This window comes from Carassius gibelio, chromosome A10 (genome assembly GCF_023724105.1).
Source record: "Carassius gibelio isolate Cgi1373 ecotype wild population from Czech Republic chromosome A10, carGib1.2-hapl.c, whole genome shotgun sequence".
Classification (NCBI taxonomy): domain Eukaryota; kingdom Metazoa; phylum Chordata; class Actinopteri; order Cypriniformes; family Cyprinidae; genus Carassius; species Carassius gibelio.
In genome coordinates this window covers 7,003,515-7,013,074 of record NC_068380.1, presented here as the reverse complement: position 1 = coordinate 7,013,074, position 9,560 = coordinate 7,003,515, and the positions used below count along the sequence as shown (strand labels likewise).

The following is a 9,560-nucleotide window of genomic DNA, read 5'->3' as shown; positions in this document are numbered from 1 at the left end:
CCTGCAGAAATAGCTGGCACTCAAAGTGCACAGATGTCACTCTGTTTGTGTGTGTGCACGCATCATCTCCTCCGCTGCCATTACAGAAAGAGCTTTTACATGTTAAATTGTTTATTAATTAATTCCATTATCAAATTCACCATAGCTATCAGAGACATTTATATCTCGATAGGATCTCTTCATGCATGAGAATGGAGACGTTCTCGGATCGGCAATGCAAATCAGTCGAGCGAAAAGCATTAACACCCACAAACACAGAAGTGCACAAAGGCCTCAATATCAAACACTCAAATGTCACTCACAGTTCATAAGCTAATCAGCCCAGGACCCCGGGAGAAAAGGCAAAAAATGAGAGAGATAAATGCTCTTTCATTCATCCCAGACAAAGCTATTTAAAAAGAGAGAGAGATGGAGTGATAGAGCTGAGGAGACTCCATAGTGAAAATGAGCAGGATATAAGCCGCCAGATAAAACAAGTCATTCAAAGCCATTTTCTTTCCAATAAACACACACACACAGATTTACAGTTACATCCCAGAGCTGTCTGTCAACCTGAGTGACAGATGCCTTATCAACAAGTCACAAAAACACTTTTAAAGCCCGCCCCTCCCTCTCTGCATTCATACCAAATATGCTGCCGTCTTATTGTTTTTAAAGAAGATAACATCAATGTATTTCCTCAACACTTTACTTTGCTTTATGGGTTTTTCTGCCTATTAGTGAATGCTTTGTTTCATAGTAATGGAAAAAATACACATTTAGCTGGAAAAGACACAGGCTTGCAGAACACACACTCCAAACCAAATACACACAACTGAACTGCAACAATTTACAGTGGCCCCAAAAAGTACTGGGACTTTTAAGCCACACTTAAAATGTATGAATTTCATTGCTTTAGATAGCAAAATATCAAACCCAGTTTTATTTGCACACAAATTATATTAGTTTCTAACTTCACTTCTCGTAGCCATTTTTCCAAAAGACTAGTATTTTGGTGATTTTTAGTTCATACAGAGGCCCTACAGAGTAACCACAGGTGTAGTTCATCACATATGCACATATTCTACTAACATTTGTGAACCACAGTGTCACAACATTTTTTTGTCTTCATTTTGAACAGCATATCTCTCTGTCTTCTTTTTTAACTCAACAAAACACAAAGCAGACAACATAAACTCTTTCTAATTCCAGCGGTGTCTCCAGGAGTGACGAAGAGCAGTGCATTTCAATCAGTTAAATTCCTGTCCAACATCAACTCAAATCATTTATGGAGCCATATCCATTCCTGGCGCCAAGCGGAACTCTTAATTACCTGTCTGGAAAAGTCTTTTTAAAATGAAATATTGGAAGGCAGTGATGATGCACTTGACTCAAGTTTCCAATCCTGATTTACAGATTGATGCTCTCACTACAGTCAACTGGCCACATGAATCAATGTTAAAATGAGCTTATTAATGTAATTGTAAATCGTAAATAATGATAATTGAATTATTCTCTACCTTTGCTGGTGAAAAAAAAGTTAGTTTTAACCAGTAGTTTCTTGTATGCTTCCAAAGTCAAGTTCACACACTGCAGTCCATATGGATATTTGGGATATCATAATTTTAGTCTCAAACAGCATTTTCCACAGAGCATCTACAGGCTACTCACTGTCTGATATATTCTGCACACAAAGCATATAAAAAAAATATAATAATAATAATAATAAAAAAAAAAGACCCTCAACACAACATTTGGCAAACCCGAACAGAGCTCTCCCCTCAGACATTCTTGTGATATCAATGTCAGATTGAAAATGACCAAGCATTACAACATTTTACTGACAAATCTCTGGAAAAGAAAAAGCTAAAAAGTACCTAACCACAGTGTTTGGAGCACAGATCCTTAACTGCAAAGCTACCACATCTCCATTCCTGACCCACAGTATCCTGGGTAATAAGCTGTCTAACTGGTTCTTTGAAAGGCTAGGTTGATAAAACACCATTTTTAGTTCGCCCTTTCCAAATATTGACCCCATGCCCTCTGTATTTTCAGCCACAAATCTACACCATCAGGTGACAAGCAACCCACATTTAACTTTACACAAACCACACTGAGAAATGCCGCTGCCCCCATTTACACCATGACTGGTGGGTCAGAAGGTGATCCATCAGTGATTGCCACTCTCATTGACTGCCGAGGGCTTTAGCTCTCTCAAGGATTACAGGTTGTAGAGCCTCTGCCTTTCCTATTTCAGATCTAGCACCTCTCATTGCCATGTTCATAACCCATCTCCTTGCTAAAGTCGTCTCTCTTATCAGCCAGGCTGCCTTCCAGATGATTGTTTGTGAACAATCATTGCTTCCATTATTATGGAGGTATTTCTGTGGGTCGCCCTGCTGAGACGAGGCATCCAGATGAGTGCTCCTGTGCCAAAACAGTACGACCTGTTATAAGAGGGAGAGGCAAGGTCATTGCTTTCAAAATGATAAACCTGATCTCCAATAGCTCTTTTGTTAGCTGCGCAGCACGGAGGAAAATGGAGGGAAAATCTGTGGCTTTCCCTCCGGGCGACCAGCAACAAAAAGAGCTCCCTTTATTTAACCCTTTGGCTTTGTAAGCATACTCTTGATGGCCTCTTTTTAGATAAAAGCTGGATGTTGACCCTGAAATATATAAGATCAATCTCAACACAAGCGGTTAGGCTACTTAAAATGAGAGCTTTGTCCATGCTAGGATTGAGTTCTCAAGGACCTTATGTTTTCAACCAACTAGTCTGAGATTTATGTGAATGATTAGTTGAACTATAAATCTTGAATAGGCTGGGCTAGGGTCATGACTACGAGACACCAATACCACTCATTTATATATAGATGCTAAAAGCAGCCTTTTCAATAGAGTAACTGACAGATATTCAGTAAGAAAAATACTAAATATCACTAGCCGTTTATTAAACTAATGAAAAAGATGGAGGTGGATTATGAATTATGCATAATATAACTAGAGCATTGCTCATAGCAGGCCTTGAAATATTATTAAAAGAAGTATCATCTAAGGTGTCGAATTTGTTGGCTGTAGGAGTGATGCTTTAAAGGGGAGACTTCTTTAAGAGGATTTTTCCATTTCCAGTGCTATACAGTAAGGATGACCAGCGACACGAGGGCCAGTGAGAGAGTTTCAGGCCAGTTCACTTGCCTTTTCCAGTGCTGAAAGTTACACTTATCTTGTATGTGTATCTTAAAAAAAAATAAAAAATAAAAAATAAAAAAAGTCTGTTTTGCCTTAGAAAGTTGTCCAGATTTCACATTGATAAAGCTATGGTAACACTTTCTTTTTTTTAAATCAGACTTTTACTGAATCTGTTATGTCATTCTCTCGTGTCGAACTTTGTCTTTAAAGAACAAAAAATCTTGGAACCAAATTGTCAAATGGGCTAGTAATATTATAGGTGAATCACAACCTAACTTGCCAAGTCTCTAATCCAACCAGTTGCAGCGTAAGGCGAGTGCTGTTATTAGAGATTGTTACCAAACTTTACACACGGAGTTTCAGTTTTCTGCTCTGGCAGACTGTTTGTGGCCCATAGGTGGAGAACCAAATTATATAGAAATACTTTTGTACCTGCAGCGATAGAATACATGAATAAAAATAGCAGCAGATGATAGTATTAATTTAGTTTTTTTTGGGGGGGGGGGGGGTGAAGGTACATTTTTATTACTTTTAAATAATTTTCAAATATTGTTTATAGTATGCTGATGTTTCTATGAATTGTTTTAGTGCAAATTACTGTGCTAATTACTTGTCTTTTCTCTTTCCATCATTTCCCAAAAGTGTTTATGAATTTATGTTATTATTGTTACATTATAGCTATATAATTTCTAACTAGATGAACATTTTATTTTTGGTAAAGGAAAAAAAAAGATTTAATGAAAAAATAGTAAATATATATAAATTGAAAATGCTTTAATGTTGGGATCTAACTAAGTCATCTTAATAGCTATGGAAGAATTTATAACTTATATATATATATATATATATATATATATATATATATATATGGTGCCAACATCTTGCAATACCACAGCAGTCACAAATGTCATGGGGATAGTTGTGCACTGTCTTGCGCTTGAATGGCTTAAAACACTTTAATGTTAGATTAGATTAGATTTAGAATCCTGTTAACAGCCGGTAAGATAATTGTACTTGCAGGTAAACAAAATACGTTACATACTATTACTGGTGAATAAACCAGAGTAATGCAAATACATCTGAGAGGTCTGGCATAAGATGCGACATGAACCATATTGTATGAAGCATTTTTGTTTACATCACATTTACCTCGTGCTATGAAAACAATATTTGGGTCACTAGGATCAAAACTTTATGATTTAGACAGTTTGATGTTGGATAGTCTTCCAATTTATGGTGAAACGCAAACATTTGTGTGTTCAAAAAGTAAAGTAATGTTTATAATACTTCACTGGGCATTGAAGCAAACCAACCCCGTAAACTCATACTTGCTCCAAAAACTTTCTTTGAAATAGTTACAATGATCGTGTTTGTTTTCAGGGCAAAATTTGCATAGTGCATTCAGCTTTATTAATAAAAGATGTATAATTTGCATGTAAAATGGTCCTTCCTGATAAGTCTCCTCCAAATTCACAAACACTTTGTAAACCTCAAATTTGTGGTATTATAGTAAAAGCTATCAAAATGCAGTGTTATCATTCAGCTATTTTTTTTTTGTTTTTTTTTTTTTGCTGCATTTACAAGAGTTCTGAAGCAGGTGTACTTTTTTTTTTTTTTTTTAATACGAACAGTTAATAATAGGTCAGAATATGAGGACTTAATAATCAGCTTTGTAAATGATTTACACAAAAAAATAAAATTCAGCCTTTTTTATGAATGAGCCAACTTCCCACAAACCGTTTGGTGTTTTTGGAGACTGCGGTTACAACATAGGAGTTTGTTTTCCACACCATCACAGTCCTTTATTATATTCTAATGAACTGCAGATTTATAAAAAAAAACAGGTTGTTGCGCAGATGGTATCTTATCCCTAATAACTTGCAATTTGTAATGATAAAAAGTCTGGCCACACAAGGTACAACCAGACAGACACCTCTTAAGTTTTTGGTGAGAGATTTACTGGAACTGTCAGCAAACTACAGATGAGCTTTCTGAGAAATGTCCCCAAGTAATGCACATCCAGTCAAACACCCTGACTCTAGTATTATTGTCGTTTATTCAGAGAAATCTCTGCAAATCCAAGATCTATTTTCCAATCTCCAAAAACATTTCCACTATGAAACAAGAAAAAAAAAAAAAAAAAAAATCACGTCTATATGACATGAAAAAGTCAATCAATATAAAAACCTGTGCTCTCTTTCAACATTTCCCACAATCGTGTGTGTAATGCATCAGGATGATTGAGGCTGTAATATCTGTAATAAATGCCACATCCAATCCGTGTTGACATGGTGCTGTCTTCATTAAAGCACTTCGGCTCTCTGCACACTTCAACATTCAGGCTAATGAAATAATGGCTGATGTTAGTGTGAGGTGCTCTTTCTCTTCACAGCTGTTCCTACCCATTAGAGAGAGAGAGAGAGAGAGAGAGAGAGAGAGACCATAGAGTGGTCATATCGAGATGAATGAGACAGCTCATTGGAACATGCATTGATTCCGGCCCCACAATGCACTGCAGCACGCCCGTGTCACTGAACAAACACTCTAGTGCCTCTCTTCCCCTTCCCATGTCACAGGAAATCTTGTTCTGTCTTAGTCATACTGGTCTGAGCGCTGAGAGGTTTCATCACTCCCGCCTGGACCCGAGAAAAACAGACAGGAAAGGTCAGCAGAAAGGGCGTGTAGGAAGGAGGGATACTGTCAGTTTGTGTCTGCAGTGAAGGACTAGACGGGGAAAATACAAGGGAAAGAACAGACTTCACAATCAGGAGGAAGAGAAGACCCACTGCACAACACACCACAGTGATTTGTTAAACAACGGTAACACTTTCCTATTTCTGTCTAGAGAGCGTTTGATGTTACACGCATCGTTGATGAGAGCACCTGTTCTATGAGCAGATGCTGAAATGTGGAACTGCTAATCAAAGTCTCTGGCTGCATGAAGACACAGTGAGAAATGCATTTACTTAATGCCTCCAGAAACTGCTCACCTTATTATTAAAGCATCACTCACTCTAAAGTGTAATCAATTCGGTCATTATTTTCCCCAATGTTTGTGCAGGGTTTATGATAGTAAATTTAAGACTTGAGACCTTTTTAGACTGAGTAAAGAGAATTTAAGGAATAAATTTGATGGAATATGTCAGTATGCTCTCTAAATGTGCTTCAAAGATTGAAAATCCAACTTTAATTTGAAAATAAGTATCAGTATTTGTCTTGTTTTCCAGTGAAAATGTCTAAAAACTCCTAGGATCTCAAGATGCATGATTTACCCTGAGAAACAAAATGACATATGAAGTCTCATTTTATTAGATATTGATCAAAATGAAGGAAGCTTAAGACTAGATCAAGAACAAATAAAAACTTAATTGGAGAGGGGGGAAGTTTTTATAAACAATTCACAGATATTTGTTCTTGTTTTAGGCTTATGCTTAATTTTGGTACATTTTTAAAAAAAAAAAAAAAGGGGGGAAATTTTCAATATCAAGTAAATGTATCTTGATTTAATGATATTTAGATATATGCATTGGAATATTTGCTGCCACCACCAAACCAATTTTTTAAGAACATTTAAACATCCATTTACATAAACATACATGACATACATTAAACAAACATGACCATATTTAAAGACATGTCCTATAAATAAATTTGTATAAAAATTAAGTAATATGTATTTTTTCCGCCTTCTTAAGTTTTTTTCTATAGATAAAATAGTCTGCTAAATCTCGCTTTAGATAAGAGTCTGCTAAATGACTAAATGTAAATTAGAGCTTCAGTGGGGAAAAAGGTAAGTTATAAGTAACTTCACTATCAGTCTGTTCCTCACACAAAGCTTACTGAAAGACTATGATTATAGTGCATGATACTTTTATGGTGGCTTTTGCTCCTATTAAAGCATAAGAGTTTGCAACAACATGAGTGTTAGTAAATGTAGACAAACTGTTAATTTTCCCTTGAAGATGTTAAATTCTAGTCATTTAGGTAATATTGCTTTTAACTGCGAGCATTTCACAGCAGGAGTTTGTAAGAATACGGGTCAGACATCTGGTGAAAATTCATTCAGATGAAACACTCTCTGTAAGAGAGTTCTTGACAGGTCTGAGCCATCATACTTACACAACTAATGCATGTTTGAGAGCAGACTATGAGCCAGCCCTATTCTTCCTGTCTCACCTCAATAACTTCCTGTCTCTTCTGTGATTAATAAACAGAGGCAAGAGCCACTGAAAAAAGAAATCTGTCTCACATGACCTTCACATCCACCTGAAATTAATCTTAGTGCTTACTGGAGATCTCAGCAAGCGATCCCGAACACTTTAACCAAAAACTTCATGGAAAACTGATATACTGAAAACGACATCTTTTAACCTACAGTCACATTGGCAGCACTTAGCGCCATCTACTGGAACATGCAGTCACATGACACTGGAAGCTGGATAAAACAAAACCGTAATCAGAAGGTTTGATATCACTGACATGATCAGGAGGACGAATAAAGCTAAACATTCTATGGTCACAAATACACACACACATATACACATACACACACATATATACATATATATACACACACACACACACACTATTATAAATTCTGTATACACCTTCGCTACAAAATTACGTTGCTTGTTTTTTTTTTTTTTTTTAGAAACAGTGTTTTAACATCTCTTTTATGATTAAATTATGATTAAAAGTTTGCAACTGCTGTTGTTTGCTGTTGGTCTTTAGGGCCTATTGCATGTCCTGGTTTGTGTACTTTATTTGGTAAAAAAAAAAAAAAAAGTATATATATGCGAGGTTGTGTGTGTGTGTGTGTATATATATATATATAAAGACCTCTAACACTAGCTTTCTTGCTCTATTCTTTTTTTATTCTATGTTTTCTTTTTATTTATTATATTATTTTAAAGCCCATGCTACATGTACTGTGTTAAGCTAACTGAAACTTGTTATAGCACTTATATATCATTGCTTTTTTTGTTGTTTTTGATTGCTTCCACTATCTGTGTATAATATATATATATATATATATATATATGTGTGTGTGTGTGTGTGTGTGTGTGTGTTAAAACATAATTCCTGAATGATTAGACGATTCACAACAAACGTAAATAATTCAATCTGACTCTAAAATGGTCTGGAATGTAACCAAGATTGCAACGTAAACTTCTAAACACCCGTCAGATTCTCTTACATCATCCTCCAAAAATAGATCTGAGTCCATCTGTTCCCACTTATTTCAGACTATTATATTTGATCTCTGAAAGAAGGTTCCAGCAGGGCATCTCAAATCTGCCGTCATCAGTGGGAATGCATTACAGTGGATACAGAAATAACACAAGAGTGCAGGAGACATGCAGAGTAATTATGTCAGGGTGAGCTTTTAAAGAGTAACTAAACATCAAATAGCACCTTGAAACAAACCTGGCGAGAAAACACTGGCTCATATTTCACAGATTTCAGCAAATCAGCAAGCACAACAGCTGAAATGCCCCCAGATCATTTACAAAAATAGCCTAATGTTACCTTCAAAAAACTGCACAAGAATGAAGGTGCTGGACTATTCAGAATTCAGGGTCATCAGGATCACCGTCAGTCTGAGGCAAAAGCAGATGATGCTGGAAGAAGAAGGACAAAAAAACTGCTTAATTAGAATATCTGTTATAGTGCTTTACAATAGTTTTATCAAAGATACACCTTATTATCAAGAAAACATAAACAAAATGAAAATGGAATGTACAAGAGCATAAATCTGTCTACGAATAATAATAAAAACTTATTTATTTATTTTACTGGCGATACAACCATCATATCAAAGAAGCCTATATGGATACATTAATATGGTTGCTACTTTACAACTTATTATTATAAGCCAGGCTGAAAATGCTACATTTTTGCCTCAGAAGAGTCTACTGGTGTAATGCATAAATGTTAACAAAACATTTGAAGAGTAGATAGCGCTAAATAAAATAAAGCTATGCTACTGGAATAACACTGACAAAGTATTTACACTGGTAAACTTCAGACAGACGAAACGTCAAATCCATAGAGACTTCACTTCAGCTCTTGAGACAAGAGAAGTCTCAAAAACAAAGCTTTTTACAAGAAACGTGTCAGAAACACCTGAACTCCGCATTTAAGAGCTGTTTCCGCTGCTTGCCCAAACCGACTCAGCTGCTACTTCTGATTGCGTCATTTCAGCAAATACTACAGCGCCCTCTGCTGTCAAGACAGTTAAACGCTATTTTAACGTACACAAAGGCTTTACTTGTTACAGTTGATACTATTACCTTCTCATTGTCAAATAATAATAATATAAAATAAATGTTAAGTTTTGTATTTATTATGACTAAACATATCAGCAAATCTAAATCTAAAAAAGCTGATGT

General features: G+C 35.8%; 1 long non-coding RNA gene across 1 annotated transcript; it reads right to left on the bottom strand.

The window, feature by feature from the left end:
- Nucleotides 1-253: 253 nt before the first annotated feature.
- LOC128020981 (uncharacterized) lies at nucleotides 254-9,335 on the bottom strand. The gene is made up of 3 exons (XR_008185453.1): nucleotides 9,182-9,335; nucleotides 8,698-8,789; nucleotides 254-2,426 (listed from the first exon to the last, which is right to left on the bottom strand). It is a non-coding gene; the product is annotated as an uncharacterized LOC128020981 (long non-coding RNA).
- Between the last annotated feature and the right edge of the window lie 225 nt (nucleotides 9,336-9,560).